General features: G+C 42.7%; 1 protein-coding gene across 3 annotated transcripts in view; it reads left to right on the forward strand.

The window, feature by feature from the left end:
- LOC124555077 (talin-1) overlaps nucleotides 1-21,379 on the forward strand; it is a 280,294-nt gene that overhangs the window by 85,913 nt on the left and 173,002 nt on the right. For all 3 annotated transcript variants that reach the window (XM_047128867.1, XM_047128869.1, XM_047128868.1), the window contains exon 2: nucleotides 1,386-1,434. The gene's annotated coding sequence lies outside the window, so the exon portion shown is untranslated. The remainder of the gene's footprint in view (nucleotides 1-1,385; nucleotides 1,435-21,379) is intronic.

Genomic DNA, 21,379 nt, shown 5'->3' on the forward strand with positions numbered 1-21,379 from the left:
CGACTTTGCTCCAGACGTCAACGTCAGACATCACTGTCTTCTCTGGTTTAGGCTCTTGAGAAAAAAATGAGCTGCCGTCACTCCACAGACGCTCAGACACGCCATTGAAAGTATTCCCAGTAGAGTTCAAGCCGTCATATGGGTGAAAGGTACACACACTTCATAGTAATATCCTCTAACAGGAGTCCAGATGCTTTTGATTAGTTAGTGTACATGTTGTAACCTTTTATTCTGAGGACACTGGTATATATTTCCTTTGTTGGTAAGCAGTTATCCAACTTAAACTCTTAGACGCACAGGGAATCTGTGGACCAAGGCGCAGTGGCGATTGACCACATCATTCCCCACGGACAACAGATGCTCGCTGAGGTTGAATACTCATTGTATGAGGGATGGTCTTAACTTGAATAGGAAGGAGGGAGGATGATACACTTTCCGCCATTAGGTCTTTAGAGATTGAGCTGAAACTTAGAGTGTGAAAAGAAATCGGCCGTTTCTTTTTCAGTGAAACCATCCCGACACTTGCAATTAGTCATTTGGGCAACCCATGGAAACGATCTTTGTGGCTGGACGGGATTTTGAAGGGCTATCTTTACAAGTACGAATCCAGGGTCTTATTACTGCGCCTTCTTGCTCGGTGACGTAGAATATGGTCCATTTTGTTAACCTACAGGGTCAGTACCAGTTCGTTTGTGCGACTTAACTCGTGCTGTTAGTGCCTGGACTAAAAGATTATGACTTAACGTCCCGTCGAAGACGAGGCCGTTGTAGACGGAGCACAAGTTCGGGCTGAAGAAGTAAATCGGCCGTGTCCTTTCATAGAATCCATCCTGGTATTTACTTTGTTTTGGGGAGATCATGGAAAACCTACATGTGAATGGCCGAACGGCGACTTAAACCCATCTTCCGAAATACAAGTCCAATGTGTTACCACTGCGCTACCTCTCTAGCTACTGAAGATGTTTGCCAGTATTACAGACCAACCATTTGATGGGCTAATAGTATTAGGCTACGTAGAGAAAATGATGCAGCACTAGAATCATAAGCTCAGGAAGTGCTGGAATCGCTCTTCTCATACGTTCTGCTATTGTGGAAAAAATTTCTTTGTTTATCCGTAATCAGTAGCACACCATTTGGGAGAGAGAGAAGAATATGGAATGTGTCTCCTGATTTTATAATGGGAGCGGTCATGTGAACTGTGTAATGTCTCTAATCTTTTTTGTATTTATTTCTCAATTTATCTTGAAAGTAATTTATTTTGAGGTTCCTTGTGTAATAATTGCAGAGTTATAGAATGCGTTTCTAGGTAGGAGGCTTTTAGTTGGTATTGTTCACATACTGATACAGTTAGCGAAATTATAACAGCTGTCATATGTTTGTTTCAGAACGTACGAGTAGCTGATGTGACGACACTCTTCTGCCCTGATAATCGAAGTAAGTACTTACATTCAACACACCTCCAGACAAGTCTTCCAAAAAAAAGTTGTCCATTGTAGACATCGTTTTGTATTATCGTATTCTGTATTCAAGGCCGCTCGAATTCTTTTGAAAAGAGGACAGTGTTGTATTTAAAATTAGTATAATTTTCTCGGTATCTCGTCAGAAACAAAAGTTCCTTGTAGAAACCTGTGGATCACACAGTTTTAATACGCTTCCGTTTGTGTATTCTCAGATGTCTAAAACTGTGTTTTTTTTCTATTTATCCAGATTTTAATGAAGTTTTTAGGTGTCCTAGTTCTGTTAATCTCATGATATATGAAATATACTACATTTCTTTTGCCTCTTGTAGTACTCAGGGGTAAAAATCTTAGAAACACAGAAAATGTGGTTCAGGACGATTTGGCTTTGCGTAACCCGGTCAGTGGTTATCGATGAAAATAAAATACAGATTGGAATTGACGGTAATGCATAATGGATTGCCTTAAACTGAAAGTTTGGTAGCGTATGAGTTACATAATTTCAAAATGATTGTCGCGAACAATGACACCACCGTTCTATTTCAAACCTGTGACAGGGGAGGAAAATATTGCCGTGGGCAGCGCTGAATGATTGAGGAGTGAGGAGGTAAGTAAATGAGACAGTTTTTTTTTTTTTTAAATGTTCAGTTTTTTGACTCAGGAAGTGTTACGACTAACTTAACTCTGTGCCTTGTGTTTTGGAATGTCTACCAGATGTTCCTTTCGCAAAAAAATTGCAGATCTCTAGAACCAAGCTACGTGGTAAGTCTCCTACTAAAGGTTGGGACAATGTGAAGTCATATTTCTTCGCTCGTACGTCACAGTTTCCATTTGCCATTGGTGAGCTAGCTGTTCATGCTAAAATAACCATCTGCAAACGTATTTACGAGAATCCCGATAATGTGCGGTATTCATCGATTATAAAGAAGCGACCTGTTTTTGCGGGGCGCAAAATGCGTGACCTCCTTGTGGTATGCCTTTATTCTGCTAGATAATCCTATGCAGCACCTCATACAAAAAGCAGCTGCTCAACGGAAACCTCAGTCTCATTCATATCGTTAATGTGCCACGGAAAAAGCAGCAATATTTCATGACTCAGCGGCTGTGAAGCACATACTGCCTGGTTCAGAATCGTAAATCAGTGACTTACGAGCCTAACAGACACCCCTTGAAAAAGATCGTCGCTAAGGCACTTGTATTGCATTCCGGATAAGCAACCTCTCAAGAACAGCAGTGGACCGTATTTCGTTGGAAAGCAATTCAGTTTTCACCCTATGTTTACCTTTTATTACTTGCTCGTCCTCAAGTCAAAGACAACACAGGAAATGTTGAATCCATCCTATCACAAGTGACAAGTGAGCAAAGGAAAGTTCTTTCTACATTACGAACCGAAGTAATATCTCGATGTATTTTTTGAGTGTTATCGAATGTCAGTGAATTCAGTCAAAAACTGTTGTCTATTGTAAAAACTGACATTTCTAAAACAGATGCATTGGTCAGGTATTGTTCTTTTCGATTATTCTAGTAGGTAGCTGAAGAGATAACAATTATTGTTTTCAGATACAGTGATGTGGGAGGCTATGGACATTCAAATTTGTTCGAAGTACCTGATCGAGAAAGAAAAAAAAAATGTGCACAGTCCCTAAATTTGCCTCAGTCTAAACCTGTTGCAAACTGCCCTATATCCGTACACTTCTTCCAGTTGCCACTATTACCTAAATATCCCTCGCGAGATAATTCAGCAACTGTGTAGATATTTAAAGAAATCTGTCTTCCATTTTTCCGTTTTTTACGGTGTGACTAGTGTCGATAACATTTGATCATCGCGTCTATGTGGTTGCATAACCAACGTATCGTCACTGTACAGGAAATACACATCAGAATACTGTAATGACACGACGGGTGGACTAAACAACTACAGGGATGCATGTTGTTGTTGTGGTCTTCAGTCCAGAGACTGGTTTGATGCAGCTCTCCATGCTACTCTATCCTGTGCAAGCTTCTTCATCTCCCAGTACCTACTGCAACCTACATCCTTCTGAATCTGTTTAGTGTATTCATCTCTTGGTCTCCCTCTACGATTTTTACCCTCCGCACTGCCCTCCAATACTAAATTGGTGATCCCTTGATGCCTCAGAATACGTCCTACCAACCGATCCCTTCTCCTCAATTCTATTCAACACCTCATTAGTTATGTGATCTACCCATCTAATCTTCAGCATTCTTCTGTAGCACCACATTTCGAAAGCTTCTATTTTCTTCTTGTCCAAACTATTTATCGTCCACGTTTCACTTCCATACATGGCTACGCTCCATACAAATACTTTCAGAAACGACTTCCTGACATTTAAATCTATACTCGATGTTAACAAATTTCTCTTCTTCAGAAATGCTTTCCTTGCCATTGCCAGTCTACATTTTATATCCTCTCTACTTCGACCATCATCAGTTATTTTGCTCCCCAAATAGCAAAACTCATTTACTACTTTACGCGTCTCATTTCCTAATCTAATTCCTGCAGCATCACTCGATTTAATTCGACTACATTCCATTATCCTCGTTTTGCTTTTGTTGATGTTCATCTTATATCCTCCTTTCAAGACACTGTCCATTCCGTTCAGCTGCTCTTCCAGGTCCTTTGCTGTCTCTGACAGAATTACAATGTCACCAGCGAACCTCAAAGTTTTAATTTCTTCTCCATGGTTTTTAATTCCTACTCCGAATTTTTCTCTTGTTCCCTTTACTGCTTGCTCAGTATACAGATTGAATAACATCGGGGATAGGCTACAGCCTTTTCTCACTGCCTTTCCAACCACTGCTTCCCTTTCATGCCCCTCGACTCTTTATAACTGCCGTCTGGTTTCTGTACAAATTGTAAATAGGGATGGATAGAAATATGGAAATACCGCGAGAAATGCATGCTTGAACATCAATGCAGATGCTGGCCAAGAGTGCAAGTTGCGCTGTTGGATTGACCACGGCCCGCATCTCGTGGTCGTGCGGTAGCGTTCTCGCTTCCCACGCCCGGGTTCCCGGGTTCGATTCCCGGCGGGGTCAGGGATTTTCTCTACCTCGTGATGGCTGGGTGTTGTGTGATGTCCTTAGGTTAGTTAGGTTTAAGTAGTTCTAAGTTCTAGGGGACTGATGACCTAAGATGTTAAGTCCCATAGTGCTCAGAGCCATTTTGATTGACCACGAACGGTACCTGTGCAATACCCTCAGTACGTTGCAAGCGTCAGTCTTGGTCAAAACAGTGTTATGTGTAGTTAAGTGCATTATGTCGGACCTATGCGAATGCGCACGTGGGCAAATTATTGTGCTCGTATGGTGGGTGCTACCGTAGTTCAAAATGGTTCAAATGGCTCTGAGCACTATGGGACTTAACATCTGAGGTCATCAGTCTCCTAGAACTTAGAACTACTTAAACCTAACTAACCTAAGAACATCACATACATCCATGCCCGAGGCAGGATTCGAACCTGCGACCGTACTAGTCGCGCGGTTCGGGACTAAAACGCCTAGAACCGTTCGGCCACCACGGCCGGCGCTACCGTAGTCCAGGTAGCCGAAGTGTCTGGTGTTTCAAGATTCACCATGTAAAAGATTCGTACGGCTTAACAGGGAAATTATTCCATTTTGGCTGATTTATCCCATTCCATGCTACAGTGTTAGTTCCCTAACGGTGATATTGTGGTCCAAGACGACATGGCCAGCTAAAAGAAACCATTAACTTCGAATCAGTTAACGTAGAGGAGGGATTCAATGATCATAAGGCTGTGATAGCAGCAATTACTTAGGGTGTTACAAGGACTGTTTAGAAAGGTTGGAAGATAGTTTTGTTTAACAACAGTGACGACATACAAATTGCAGAGTATCTGAGTATTCATCATCAAATATTCAATGTTTCGCATTAATACGTGGCTCAAAAATGGATAAAATTCAAAGCCATCTTTCAGTCCACCTTAGACAAGTATGTTCCTTGAAAGGATTTAATAGTCGTGGTAGAGAACTGCTACGTAAACAAAAATAGCTTCATCAAGATTTAAGAGAAGTTAAAACATAGCTGACAAACAAAAGCTGAACTAAGCGAAAATGAGCGCAAATAGAGCAGTGAAAGAAGTGTTAATGACATCGAAAGTAAAATTTTGACAACAGATCTGGCTAAAGACCGTAGGAGTGTTTGGTCTTAGGTAAAACCAGTAAACAGCACGAAACCGTCAATTCAGTCACTCACTGACCATACTTGCACTGAAACGAAAAATGACGGAGATAAGGCCGAAATACTGAACTGAGTCTTCCGAAATTGTTTCACCGCAAAAGATCCTTATACAGTCTCTCCTTTCAGTCATCGTGCGGACATCGAAATGGCAGATATTGAAATAAGAGATCGCGGTCTAGAAAAGCAACTACAATCGCTTAGTAGCGGAAAGGCATCTGGATCAGATGAGATACCCGTAAGATTCAACAGAAATTATGCAAAGAACTTGCTCTTCTTCTAGCAGCAGTGTATCGTAGGCCGCTGGAACAACGAGGGATATCTTGCTACTGGGAAAAACTCAGGCCACTCCCGTTTTCAAGAAGGGTTGTAGGACAGATGCACACAATTATAGTACTATATCACTGACGTGTATTTTATGATCACATAGGATGACTTTTTCGAGAAAGAAAGTGTTCTTTATAAAAATCGGCATGGATTCCGCAGACAGAGAACTTGTGAAACTCAGCTCGATCTGTTCCTTCATGATATCGAGAGCGCTGCAGACATGGGCTTTCAGGTTAATAGCGTTTTCGTTCACTTCAGGAACGCACTTAACTGAACTGCCATTTACATAAACAAACATGCGAGCTTACCGAGCATTAGACCAGATTTGCGACTGGTTTCAAGACTTTTGTTGGAGATAGAAGTCAACACGTCACTCTTAACGGAACAAAATCGACAGATTTAATTTCATCTTAACGGAACAAAATCGACAGATTTAATTTCAGGAGTAGCGCAAGGAAGTGAGATATATACAGTGTGATTTAGAATTCCTATTACACAGTTATGGATGTTGTAGACGGGATTCAGAACAGCAATAGTTGGTAATAAACCTATGTCTGGAAATGCGCCGTTTGGAAGATAAACGACTTTGAACGATGGAAGGCAATACACATTGTGAGAGGTCGGTGTCTCGTGTCACGTGGTGTCTTGTGTGACGCCATGTCGCGTGTCATCAGAGAACAACCTAATGAACTGAAGCGCATGTACATCAGTTGCCACTGAGTAATCGAGAAAGACGGTGCATTACGGAATGGTAAAGTATACGTTTTTCAAGTAGATCGACATGTTGCTCATCTGCAGTGAAAGTGGACGAAATGGTCGATTAGCACAACGCCTGTTTCACAAACGATTTCTGGGTCGTGCCCGTCCATCACATGCCATTTATGCAAGATGAAACAACGGCTGCGGCAAACCGGCACCTTCAAGGCTATTAGAGCCGATTGTGGTCGTGGCTGGACGCGCCACACCGTTGACGTGGAAGGGGAGGTCCTCCAAGTGGTCGACCAGAATATGTCGACAATTACCCACAACGTCGGAGGTTGCGTAGATGTACCCCAGAGAAGCGTCTGGCGAGCTCTCCATGAACAGCAACTTCATACGTATCACGTGCGGAGGATGCAGACATTGGGTCCAGCTGATTTTGCGCCACGTTCCGTCAGCCCCTTCACCACACATTCGGGGACGGATGGATAAGTAGCGATGCACCGATTCTTTGGCCACCACGATTTTCCGATTTAACACCTCTGGATTTTTTTGCTGTGGGGCTACACGGAGAGTATTGTTTACGAGACTCCTGTGGGGTCATAGGTCGATCTTTTTGCCCGTGTAATGGCTGCTGCGGAGGTCATTCAGGATATTCGAGGACTTCTGGATCGTGTGTGTGTGTGTGTGTGTGTGTGTGTGTGTGTGTGTGTGTGTGAACGAACATTGTTCGCTGGTTCACTTTGTGCAACGAAACTCGTGGTTGCGATTTCGAGGATATGTTGTAGTTCACGCTGGTACGAGTTGGTTGATGGACGTGCAACGTATCTTTTGTTGTTCTTTCAGTCATTTATCTTCCAAACGGCACATTTCCGAACTTGGGTTTATTACCAGTTATCGCAGTCTTGAGACCTCTCTTTAACACCTAACTGTGTGATAGGATTTCTGAATCACTCTGTAATAATGATCTAGTAGATACGGTCGGAAGCTCCATAAGGCTGTTAGTAGATGATGCGGTTTTGTATAAGGATGGAGTAACGCCAGAAGACTGCAGCGATTTGTAGGAAGACGGGCAAAGCGTTGATGAAATGTGCAGGGACTCGCAGTTGACCCTAAACATAAATAAATATAACATATTGCGCATACGTAGGAGAAGAAATCCCACTACTGTACAGTCTCATTAGATGACAAACTACTAGAAACGATAACTCCAGTAAAATATCTAGAATTAACCACCCAGAGTGACCTTAAGTGGAATGACAATTTAAAACGATTTGGAGGAAAAGCAGATGCCAGGCTGAGACTCATAGGTAGAATCGTGAGAAACTTTAATTCATGCACAAAAGAAGTGGCTTATCTAACACTTGTTCGATGTATTCTTGAGTATTGTTCATCTGTGTGGGACCCGTACCGGATTGAATGAATAGAAGAGATAGACAAGATCAAACGAAGAGCAGCGCGTTTCGTTACAGGATAGATAGCCTTACTGAGATACGGAGATGCTCAACAAACTCCAGTGGTTGACGCTACGAGATAGTTGGTGTGCATCGTGGAGAAGTTTACAAGTGAAATTCCGAAATAGTACATTACGGGAAGAGTCAGACAGCATAATACGTCCTCCCACATACGTCTCGCGAAATGACCACAACGAGAAAATTCGAGAAATTAGAGCAAATACAGAGGTTACCGCCGTCATGCTTCACACGCGCCATTCGCGAATGGAACGGTGCAGGGGAGATCAGTAGTGCCAGAAGGACCCTCCGCCACTCATCACCAGATGGCTTGTGGAGTGTTTAGGTAGACGTAGTTTATCAAGATCTAGACGTTCTGTTGACTGTGCATTTCGCTTTTTAGCAAGGAATGCAGCGGCCAGTAGGCATGTGTGTCGAATTTTTTGACATTATATGATTACGTGTTGTGTACGATGTTTGCAATTAAAACTTTGAGGTCACTTTGAAACGTCTATAACAAGTATGTTTGCACGCGGAACTAGAGACAGCACAAGTAGAAAATTTGTCTGAGACCACTTTCCAGTCTATTCTTCTTCTAGTCATGGGTCAGTGCCTTGACAAAGCTACTATAAGAGTGAATCTTAGGTTGTTGTTCTAACTGGAAGATGAAGACGAACTTGCTTGTAGATGTGCGTGAAGTAAAAAGGAGTTTTCGAGTTTTATACATATAATCTGTTTTTCTTTCCTCCAATTCCATTGAAATACACTCCCCCAGTAAGTGCTATGGTAATTTCTAGCCACCACTCCGATCTCATACCCCTGTTTTTATGGCCAGAGCAATTTACTCTGAGGTGGCAGAAGTCATGGGATACCTCCTGATGTTGTGCCTGATCCCTTTTTGCCCGGCGTAGTGCAGGAGCTCGACGTGGCAGGGACTCAACTAGTCATTGGAGGACCTCTACAGAAATATTGAGCCATGCTGCCTCTATATTGTGGATGTATCGGAACTTGGGCTACAGAAGTTGAATCCAACCTAAAAAGCAAGAGGAAAACACGCCAGAATGTAATATAGCAGCATATAATATCTGTCACGTAATACGTTTATTGTATGTATAAAAAGAAACATGTGTTCAGGCCACTGATGATGCTTTCCAAATAAAAGAAGCGTATGGCAATAAACAAATTGCCTTTATTTAGTTGCATGGACGATACATACCTCTACAAATTTAGAACAAATAAGGGAAAGACGGAAAACAGATAAAAATGACGATTTCAAGCAGTGTTGCTTGTCTGTTATCAATGCCAACTTTGTGCAAACGTCGCTGCTCTCGGTCGTTAACTGAAGGCCGTCGGATTCTGCGTTGTCCTTGGTGAGAGGTAATGCCTGAAATTTAGTATTCTCGGCACACTCTTGACACTGTGGATTTCGGAATATTGAATTCCCTAAAGATTTGCAAAATGGAACCTAACATGCGTCTAGCTCCAACTACCGTTACGCGTTCATAGTCTGTTAGTTCCCATTGTGTACCCATAATCATGTTGTAAACCTTTTCACGTGAATAACCTGACTACAAATGACGGCTCCGCCAATGCACCGCCCTTTTATACCTTGTGTATGCGATACTACCGTCATTTGTATACGTGCATATCGCTATCCCAAGACTTTCGTGTACCTCAGTGTATATCGTAAATACACAAATATTTTTATACCTTTGTAAAGTTGAGGTCTGGAGAGCGCGACAGACTAAACGCTGCGTGTCCACTCGACCAGCTGGAGTTCGTGCAGAGAAATAGGTCGAGGCGCATTCTTTTGCGTGGGATCTTGCGTTAGTATCAGTAAAAACTCAAATTTGTATTTCATGTAGTGTTAATGCACTTTTCGGTAAATCAACACCCCGCCTCGTCCCCCCCCCCCCCCCCATCCCCACCCTCATACCCCCTTTCCCCGCCGGATCATGTATGCGCACTGCGTCGCCAGTGATTAATCATATACAGTGTGGAGGGTCGGTGTAACTTTGTGAAGCACCCTGTAGTTAAAACGTGCTGGCAGGTTAAAACTGTGTGCCAGACTGAGACTCGAACAAGGGACCTTTGCCTTTCGCGGGCGATTACTCTACCTAGCTACCCAAGCACGACTCAGGGCCCGTCGTCAAAGCTTTACTTTTGCCATTACCTCGTCTCCTACCTTCCAAATTTCATCAACTTTTGGTCTAAGGCGCTGCAGTCATGGACTGTTCGGCTGGTCCCGGCGTAGGTTCGAGTCCTCCCTCGGGCATGGGTGTGTGTGTTTGTCCTTAGGATAATTTAGGTTAAGTAGTGCGTAAGCTTAGGGACTGATGACCTTAGCAGTTAAGTCCCATAAGATTTCACACACAATTGAACATTTCATCAACCTTATATCAGCGCAGTCTCCGCTGCAGACTGAAAATTTCATTCTGGAATCCCTGTAGTTAGTTCTTGTGACGTAGTGGGGTATATAGAGTGGGGAATCATCTGCTCGTTCTTCAGTTTGCAGTCCTGTGAAGGAGGGAAATGCATGAACACAATCCGGCGACCTATCTACCCTCGCGCTTGTACCCTCCACCGCTGCACACTGCACCCTGTTACACCCGTAGAACACAGTTTGCCCTTAATAAAGCTGTACTGTATTTAGAAGTGGTACACACATTTAATATTTATTCTTAATCGATTTCATTTTACAGTGAACATTAATTTTATACTATTAAAACGGTATTTTTAATAACGTGCAATTTTTCCATCCCATGCAACGCGGACAAGAAAGACATAAAAAGTGACCTTTAAACGCTCCACCCTAACTCTCACCCTCACACCCCACGGCTGAGGATTTTTAGTATTTCGTTCACGACACTCCCTCCTACCACTATACAAAAATTTTTAACTAAACAAATTTTTCCCCTAAGTTTCTTTCGGTGATTGAGTTGTTGCTATGGCAGTCATCGCCTTGTAGAATGCAGTCTTTTGTTTCGGGCTGCCAGTACGGTTCATTACGTAGATTGAAGGACTCCATCTCTTACGGACACCGGTCGATAAAACTGGCAACGTTCTTTCACGAACAACATAATACTCGAGCTTTTGCGAACAGTCACTTGTCGAAAACCATATTACAATATCTTCAATCACTTCGTATTTATTTGTGGTTATCAGCTGCCGTGATGCGGTTGTTGAGTAGTGTTCTGCAACATTCTCTCTCGGCAATAGACATTGTATGGGAGATCATTTTACTCTAAAGAGCGTCACACTCCCGTTATATTGTTCGAAGGAAGACGAATGGTCGTCCTTGGTGAATCTGGCTTGTCGTATCATAAAATAGCAACCCCTTTCGAGCGTAATACCACCCCACCTTGTTTATGTGCATGAGAGACTGGACAAAGAGGTGTGGGGCGACACGCAAAGAAATAGCTGAGTTGTAAACTTGACTTTCACTTGCCAAGAAAAGACCGTAGAGTTCCATCTGTAGTGATGGCACAATGACAGTTAGAAAACTGCTGAAGTTGGGGGGAGGAGCTTAGTGTTTAACGTCCCGTCGACAACGAGGTCATTAGAGACGGAGCGCAAGCTCGGGTGAGGGAAGGATGGGGAAGGAAATCGGCCGTGCCCTTTCAAAGGAACCATCCCGGCATTTGCCTGAAGCGATTTAGGGAAATCACGGAAAACCTAAATCAGGATGGCCGGAGACGGGATTGAACCGTCGTCCTCCCGAATGCGAGTCCAGTGTGCTAACCACTGCGCCAGCACGCTCGGTAAACTGCTGAAGTTGTACCAACGTCTGCTTCCACGTCACGCCATTGTCTGGCGTATAGAATATCCATGCTATTTTACTTTACAATGTTTTTTTTTTTTCACTGCATAACGTGACGTGACAATTTGGAAGCTATTTCATGCTTGTGACTTTCCGGCAGTCAAACAAAAATGGGTCTTCCGGCCTGTTTATGAGCAATACGTTACATTTGTTTAAGGGTCAGATGCAGTTCCTCCGCACCAAGTGCTGTTACTTTGCAAATCTTCCCGCATTTCGCTCTAATGTTCTGTAGCTGCCACTACCTGTAACACCAACATCTGCGAACAGCTACTTGGAGATTCCAATTTTATCCCCTATGTCATTTATACAAAGTATATATATAAATACCAGGCTTTCCCCAAGGCAGTGTTAACAGGACCTTTGCTGTTCCTTATCTACAGGGCTATTACAAATGATTGAAGCGATTTCATAAATTCACTGTAGCTCCATTCATTGACATATGGTCACGACACACTACAGATACGTAGAAAAACTCATGAAGTTTTGTTCGGCTGAAGCCGCACTTCAGGTTTCTGCCGCCAGAGCGCTCGAGAGCGCAGTGAGACAAAATGGCGACAGGAGCCGAGAAAGCGTATGTCGTGCTTGAAATGCACTCACATCAGTCAGTCATAACAGTGCAACGACACTTCAGGACGAAGTTCAACAAAGATGCACCAACTGCTAACTCCATTCGGCGATGGTATGCGCAGTTTAAAGCTTCTGGATGCCTCTGTAAGGGGAAATCAACGGGTCGGCCTGCAGTGAGCGAAGAAACGATTGAACGCGTGCGGGCAAGTTTCACGCGTAGCCGCGGAAGTCGACGAATAAAGCAAGCAGGGAGCTAAACGTACCACAGCCGACAGTTTGGAAAATCTTACTGAAAAGGCTAAAACAGAAGCATTTCTTAAACAGGAGATTGGAAAACCGATGGATCGGTCGTGGTGGAGATCATGATCAACAATTCATGTCATGGCCTCCACGCTCTCCCGACTTAACCCCATGCGATTTCTTTCTGTGGGGTTATGTGAAAGATTCAGTGTTTAAACCTCCTCTACCAAGAAACGTGCCACAACTGCGAGCTCGCATCAACGATGCTTTCGAACTCATTGATGGGGACATGCTGCGCCGAGTGTGGGAGGAACTTGATTATCGGCTTGATGTCTGCCGAATCACTAAAGGAGCACATATCGAACATTTGTGAATGCCTAAAAAAACTTTTTGAGTTTTTGTGTGTGTGTGCTAAGCATTGTGAAAATATCTCAAATAATAAAGTTATTGTAGAGCTGTGAAATCGCTTCAATCATTTGTAATAACCCTGTATATAAGCGATTTAGGAGACAATCTGAGCAGCCTTCTTCGGTTGTTTGCAGATGACGCTGTCGTTTATCGCCTTGTAAAGTCATCAGAAGATTAAAACAAATTGCAAAACGATTTAGGAAAGATATCTGTATGGTGCTAAAATTGGCAATTGACCATAAAGAATGAAAAGTGTGAGGTCATCCACATCATTGCTAAAAGGAATCCGTTAAACTTCGGTTACACGATAAATTAGTCAAATCTAAAGGCCGTGAATTCAACTAAAGACCTAGTAATCACAATTTCGAACAACTTAAATTAGAAAGAACACACAGAGAATGTCGTGCGGAATGCAAACCGAAGCCTGCGTTTTATTGGGAGAACGCCTAGAAAACGTTATAGATCTACTAAAAAGATTGCCTACACTACGATTATCCGTCCGTCTGCTGCATGGTTTTGGATCCTTACCAGATAGGATTAAAGGAGTATATCGAGAAAGCAGCACGTTTTGTATTACCGTGAAATAGGGGAGAGAGTGTCACTGAAATGATACAGGATTTGGGGTGGACATCGTTAAAAGAAACGCATTTTTCATTGCGGCGGAATCGTTTCACGAAATTTCAATCACCAACTTTCTTCTCCGAATGCGAAAATATTATATTGACACCGACCTACATAGGGACACACGATCATCATAACAAAATAAGGGAAATCAGATATCACACGGAAAGATATATGTGTTCGTTTTTTCCGCGCGCTGTTCTAGATTGGAATGATAGAAAATTACTGTGAAAGTGGTTCGATGGAGCCTCTGCCAGGCAGTTAGGTGTTATTTGCGGAATATCGATGTAGATTCACCTCTGTAGAACATGAATCCTCCACCTTCAGTGCGGAACCACATTTACGTTCGACTTCCTGTGAGAATCTCAAAGTAGCGAGCATGCAGGACATGGAGAGGGAATGCAGATAGGTGGGAGTGTAGGTCGGCCAAGAGGCGTACCGAGATAGTCGGCACAATTGCGATAAACGCTGTGTCCGGATGACGCAGTGGTTAACGCAACTGCCTAGTAAATAGGAGATCCCGGGTCGGATCCCGAGCCGGCACACATTTTCACTTGTCGTCGCTGATTCTGTATAAGGCCCCGATGCATCTGACATCAATTCCTCCCCTTTCCTTTCTCCCTCTCCACCTGAAATATGCGTAATATGTAGCACAGCTGCGGATTCCATGTGGTGAACACCACGCATTCGTTTAATAGTTATCTCAGTGCAAATTATTTCTCCTTCAGATTAGGTATTAGTCTCACTAGCTATTATCGTATTGACACCCCGAGTGTGAAGCATTGATGTACATTCCAATTGGAATTTAAAGTTTCGTTGCTATTCACTCCTGGCTTCACCCAGCTTTCTGATCCTAGTACTATGCAAGGATTATAAGCGAGGCTATTTCTGGAAGCTTTCGGATGACGTACTTGCAGTTAACTCACAGGACACTGCATTAACGTTTCCTTTCTCCGAACGACAATGCCTTGTACATCCCTCGATTTTGCACCAAGTCTTCTCATTATCAGCTGTACATTTTGAAGTCAGGTCGTTGGGTGGAGTCAGGTCGTTTGGGTCGTCCTCTTTTTTTTTTTTTTTAACACTTCATTGTGTGTTACTTTTTCTTTTGTTGGAATTCTTGCTAATCTTCTCCAGAAGCCCATCTCTAATACTTTCAGCTTAATTAATATGTTTCTGATTAATTGTCCAGGTCTCAGCTTCATACAAGACAATACTCTGATGTCGACTTGTATATGATTACTTTAGCTCTATTTATCCTATTCCTGCTCCGTAAGATAGGACTGAGATTCGCATTACTTTCCTGCAGTTACTACCACTCGTTTCCCAGGTAGCAAAAATTAATGATCTTTTGGTTTTGCTCCCATCTATGCACAGTCCATGTACATCAAACTGATTGCAGAGGTCGAGAAATCCGGATCCAAGATCTTTACAGAATCGTCTGATCCTCCGTTTAAGCCCTTCCCTTTGCTCCAAACCAGAGGAAACGATCGGTTCTGGGCACTAATTCATATGCATAGTTTTGAATCTAAAGGTCTGCGACACTTTGTATTTATTAGATATATGTTCGAGTATTTGACGATAGACGATTCTTGCTGGTTGAATGCTGTTAACGGTCGTGGGTGTCCACCGAACAGCAGATCCATTAAGCACATGATGCCAATATGTTAGGAGCCACGCTGGTCCCTGCATATTAGCAGGCAAGTTGAGTCTCAAAGGCTCACTCACTGGATTTCTTTTTTTATTGGTAACTACAACTCTGAATTCCGTTTTGTTTATTTAGATTTGTGTTTTCCTTTTTCTGACCGAAATTCTTACAGTTTTGAAGATGAAGCTAATATACAGGTGATGACGACAGTTTTTTCGACAATGTTAAAGTGCCAGTAAAAAAAAGAAAACAGTGGTAATGCTCTGTTTACGAACTTACCCTGGTTGTAAGAATGATCGAAATTATCCAGCATACCACGTTATCTTCTTCCTTTCCTTTGTCATCTCAGATTCATACGATCATTGCGTCTTTTGTCGCTATACGATTGTCATCTGTAATGGAAGTGTGCAGTTGCCTCTGAAAATAGGGCTTTGCAAACGCTTATTGATCCTTGCTATCGCTTTTACTGCGAACTACAGGCGCACACTTCCGACGGACTGGACCGTTCGAAAGATCGGCCGCGTATCTGTTTGCTGGGGTGAGTCCCCTTGTTATACGTCCAGACTCGCAGACCTCTGTATCTCGGTCTCGGAACTTCTTGTTCACAGCGGTAAGGGTCGTTAACAGGTTTGTGGTGGCCACAGTCGCTTGAATGGTGACGCGCGATCGGTCACCGTAACATAAATCTCTCTCACTTACGGGCTTATTTCCGTTCTAGAATGTTATTAACGGACGATAACTTTTCTAGAACCGTGTACGTTGTGGTAATCTCAGAAACGGGTAACATAGATACGTCAGCTGCAATGATTATATGACTCATGAATGCTACAACTAGATACACAAAATAATCTGCCTTTTTTCAATATCGGAGAACACTCGCATTTTGCTTGTACGTGATCTTGTGTAACAGAAACTGTTTGGAACGAAAGAACGTGTTGATGTTGCGGTCTTCTGTCCGAAGACTATTTGATGCCGCTCTCTAAGGTAGACCGTCCTGTACAAGCCCCGTCATCGCTGTCTAACTATTGCAGCCTACATCAATTTGAACCTGCTTGCTGTAGTCAAGTATCCCTCTACAATTTTTATCTACCACACATCCGTTTCGTTACCCAATTGACGATCGTTAATTTCATGCTTTGATATTTCTCCTTTCCTTTAGTCAAGTTGTGCCACAAATTTCATTCTTTCCCAATTCGATTCGGTGCCTCTCCATTAGTTATCAAATCTACCCTTACATTATTCAGCATTCTCCTGTTGCACCACGTTTGAGTAGTTTATATCCTCTTCGTGTAAAGTGTTTAACGTCCATGTTTCACTTCAGTTCAAGGACACACCCCAGAAAAATACCCTCAGTGAAGACTTCCTGACATTTACCTTTCATTACCCTTGTTTTACATTTGTTGCCGTTCATATTACAGCCTCTTTTCAGGACACATTCAACTGCTCTTCTGAGTTCTTTGCCGTCTCTGACAGGATTACAGTGTTATTGGCAGATCTCAGAAGTTTTTATTTCTTCTTCATGAACTTTCCCAAATTTCTCCTTAGTTTCAGAAACAGCTTTCATCAGAAAATAACAACAATGAGATCTCGCTTGACTCTACTGAAGTCGCAAATGGCGGTGGTTTGTGGTCAGTGGAATGCACGCTACAGGGCTTCTGTGTCGATGATGTCCTTGAAGTAATCGATTGGTAACAGTTCGTTGTATCATTGTGGTGCAAACTGCTGCTCAATTTGCTGTTGCGGATGCAGTACGATGCGCCTGAGCCAAACGTAATGGTCTTCCCACTCAATAGTCCAACGTGGCCATACAGAAGCCGGTCTTGCGACCGTACTTTCTCGTGACAACTTATGCCAGCAGTCATGTACAGTGGTTACATTCCTGCCAAGACTTTTTGCAATATCGCAAAATGAATATCCACCTTCTCATAGCCTTATTTCAAGACCTCGTTCAAACTCGGTGAGGTGTTAACAATGACGTCTTTGTCGCCTTAAAGGCATTCTTAACTAACATCAACTAACCACGTCCAATCTCAAAGGTAACTAACGCTCTCGACCATTACAGCGTGTTTTTAAAGCAAACGTGATTTGCATGCTCATAGTGGCGCAGCTAGCGTCACTCTTATGCGACTGGCGCGAAATGTGAATAGACATCATCTTTCAGATGCAGAAACACGCCTACCAACTTTGTACCTGTTGCACAACTACTCCTTGGTGTTGCTGTTTTTTTCCGTCAGTGTATTTAGTTTAAGTAGTAAGGGAAGCTGTAAAGACTTCGCTCTCAGAAATACAGTCATACCTCAAAAGAAAGAAAGAAAGAAAAAAAAAAACATACGGTGGAATCGTGCGACCACATTTAAGCAAGTTCATTTTTTTCCTAATCACATGGTTAAGAAATTTAAATGGAATTGAGTTTCTGTCCCCGTCTTCTTTTGTACTTACATGCGGCGAAGGTGGAGGAAAATTAGAGAATGTTTTTTTCCGTATAATTGATAACTCAGAGACAACAGAGATAACTCTGTCTCGGCTGGATAAGAATGGGGAATGACATTCGTACTATTTACGAATGTATCATCTCATCACTCATAAGTGATCGAAGAAAATCAAAAAGGAGTCGAGTCAGGAAGTTGGACTGGAGATTAGTTCTCAGTACGTCCAGAATGTTAGTGGAGCATCTTAGCCGATGCTCCCGCTCGGTTGGTAGGAAAAATTACAATTTAGCGTACCATCAGCATTGAGATCGTTAGAGACGAAGCAGTATCTTTGTCAGACGAAGTAAACAGTTGACCGAGGCCTAGCTGTTACGTCATCCTGCAGTCCCATTAAATACGTCACAAAATCTCAAAATGGTTCAAATGGCTCTGAGCACTACGGGACTTAACAGCTGTGGTCATCAGTCCCCTAGAACTTAGAACTACTTAAACCTAACTAACCTAAGGACATCACACACATCCATGCCCGAGGCAGGATTCGAACCTGCGACCGTAACAGTCGCACGGTTCCGGACTGCGCGCCTAGAACCCCGAGACCACCGTGGCCGGTCACAAAATCTCAGCTGTATTTAATTTGTCAAGACGAATGGAGATTTCATTCCCACTATCTTATCACACACATACCGTGAATCTGTCTCATTCATGTTTGGCACTGCAATAGAATTTCTCCCAGCCTCGAAATGTTGGGTTGGGTTGATTTGGGAGGAAGAGACCAAACGGCGAGGTCATCGGTCTCATCGGATTAGGGAAGGATGGGGAAGAAAGTCGGTCGTGCTGTGTCAAAGGAACTTCATCGTTGCAGGCTATGAGCAGTGCTCAGTGGTTAAGATACTGGATTTTTATTCGAGAGGGGAGAGATTCAAATCCCTGACTGACCCTCTTCATTTAGGTTTTATGTGGTTTCCCTGCACCATTTACGGTGACTGACAGGCTGTTCCCTACAATACTGTCACATCTGATTTCTTCTTCCATTTATGCCCTTCAAAGCTAGTTCCATCTCTAAAGTCCACATCGTTCTCAGGACATTAAACAAATATTCATTATAACGATCCGAGCACAGTGTAGTCAAGAAACGATGTAACGTATCTTTGCATTCGTATACTAACAGAGATGATTAGCTTGTCGTATGTACAATCTACAAGAAGCCTTTATATTATTTAGTGCGTCATTTAGATGGAATTTTTAACCGACTTGTGAATGTCGATGCTGTAAATAGAGCTGTTTTACATGTCATTGTCAGTGTGTGGTAATTTGGACGGACGAATAAGGAAACATGTTGGTGTAGAACAGGAGCCAGCAGGAATGCTGCTCGTGTGGAGCGCACTTGCACGGTAGTAGGTAACTGTGAGCGGCATGCACGCAGGGCAGGCCAGCCGTCTGCTTTTCTCCACTCCCTCCACACGCTTCCCCCAACATCACCGCGCTTTCTTCATCTGTAATTCGTTAAATTTGTTATTTCTTAGCTTGCATTATTTAATGAGGCAGCAGGGTTTAACACGACAGCTGAAAATAAATCATGGTTTCCGATAGTATTACTTAAAAGCCATTTCATTTAATTATTACAAGCCGAATTTAAATGAGGTTAATGTCTGGTTCAAAATTTCTGCATACAGATAGACACAAAAAACAATTATATATAATATGACCTCAGTAGTTTGGTCCCTTAGGAATTCACACATATATAATATTATGTGTGTTCTGTCGACACTTCCGACAGAACAGATCTCTCACGATTACGCGGCTGATCCATACATGTAAACACCAAATGTAGGGAACAGATGGAAAGGATATTGGGAAATCGTGACGTTTTCAGAAATGTATATACCTGAATGGTGTCTGTTCTGTTGGACATGTCCGACAGGACAGATATCACTCGTGATGATGCAGCTGGTACGTACATGTAAACATGAAATACAGGAAAGGGAAATAATGGAAATTTGACTCGGCCAGTCCGTTACCGGATGGTCGAAGAGGTTAAAGCAAAGGATCAGGATAAGCTTTAAATCCGGGTTCGAGCCCCGTTCGGGCACAAAGTTTCAACTTTCGCCAGTTTATCATCACAGTGCCAGTGCGGCTAGCCGTCACGATTTCGAACCTATGCTTTCTCTTTCTCTCCATTTCCTACATTTCATGTTTACAATTACATGAATGTTCGTCGCTTATGTTTGCTCTTAACCGTGGTTTATTAATATTCATAACAGAAAATTTTTTTCACAAATGTATGTCGAGCCAAACATTGAAATTATTTTCGTCTCTTCACGATGAAGCCCAGGAAACCCTTGCTGTGGAAGATTTGATAAAATTCTATTAATCTTCTTGCCGGAAGAGCTTGCCTCTCAGACAGGAATTACACTCTAGATTTGTTAATTCGCGTGCAAACTTTGAGGAGTATAATCTACAGACGTATCAAATGATCTCGAAAATAATTCGAAAGCAGTGATAACCTAGCCACTGAGCGACAGTAGACTGCAATAATTCGCGAGCTTGGTGTAGATTTAATACATCCTCATATCGCTTGAGAAATTCTTCTGTTACCGTACTGAGTAAAGAAATGCACTCCTTGTAATTGTTTCATGGACAGAGACGACACAGCTTTCTCGTGAAAGCTTGCATTTTTTCAGTCACTGATTTTCACCTTGCATGCTAATGTTGAAAGCATTCATATGTCCCGCAATATCCACTAAAAATGCAGGATTTCCTAGTTTTGGGTCTTATCTTCTTTTGTGCTTTAAAATCTTATTGATTGGCATTCTCACTTAAAAATAAGATCTTGTTAGTATGTTACTGCTGCTAAGCCAGAGGACCACATAGTGCTATGGTATGTCACCGTACTCTTCTCTGTCTTCAACTAATTATTTTTAGAACTGTCGATCTGTCAAGCCAATGGCCTTGCCGCAGTGGTAACACTGGTTCCCTTCAAACTTCCGACGTTAAACACTGTCGGGCTTGGCTAGCACTTGGATGGTTCATCGACCGTGTCTGCCGAGTACTGTTGGCAAGCTGGGTGCACTCAGCCCTTGTGACGCCAATTGAGGAGCTATTTGACTGAGAAGTAGCGACACCGGTCACGAAAGCTGACAACGGCCGGGAAAGCGGTGTGTTGACCATATGCTCCTCCGTATGCGCATCCTCTGACGCCTAGGGGCTGAGGATGAGGCGGCGGCCGGTCGGTACCGTTGAACTTTCAAGGCCTGTTCGGACGGTGTTTGTTTGTTTGTTTGTCGATGTGTCAAACCATGCGACCTCAAGGAATTCACTATCCGAATAACTAATTGCGTTACTTCTATTTATTTAACCTGATCTGATTAACCAACCCCCTCCCCCTCCCCCGTTACATCGGATCAGGGTTTTATGCATACAGTATCTATTAAATCATAGTTACCCAAGAAAATACCTAAATTTTAATACAACTACTACTATTACAATGACTTGAGTG

This window comes from Schistocerca americana, chromosome X, assembly GCF_021461395.2.
Source record: "Schistocerca americana isolate TAMUIC-IGC-003095 chromosome X, iqSchAmer2.1, whole genome shotgun sequence".
Lineage (NCBI taxonomy): Eukaryota > Metazoa > Arthropoda > Insecta > Orthoptera > Acrididae > Schistocerca > Schistocerca americana.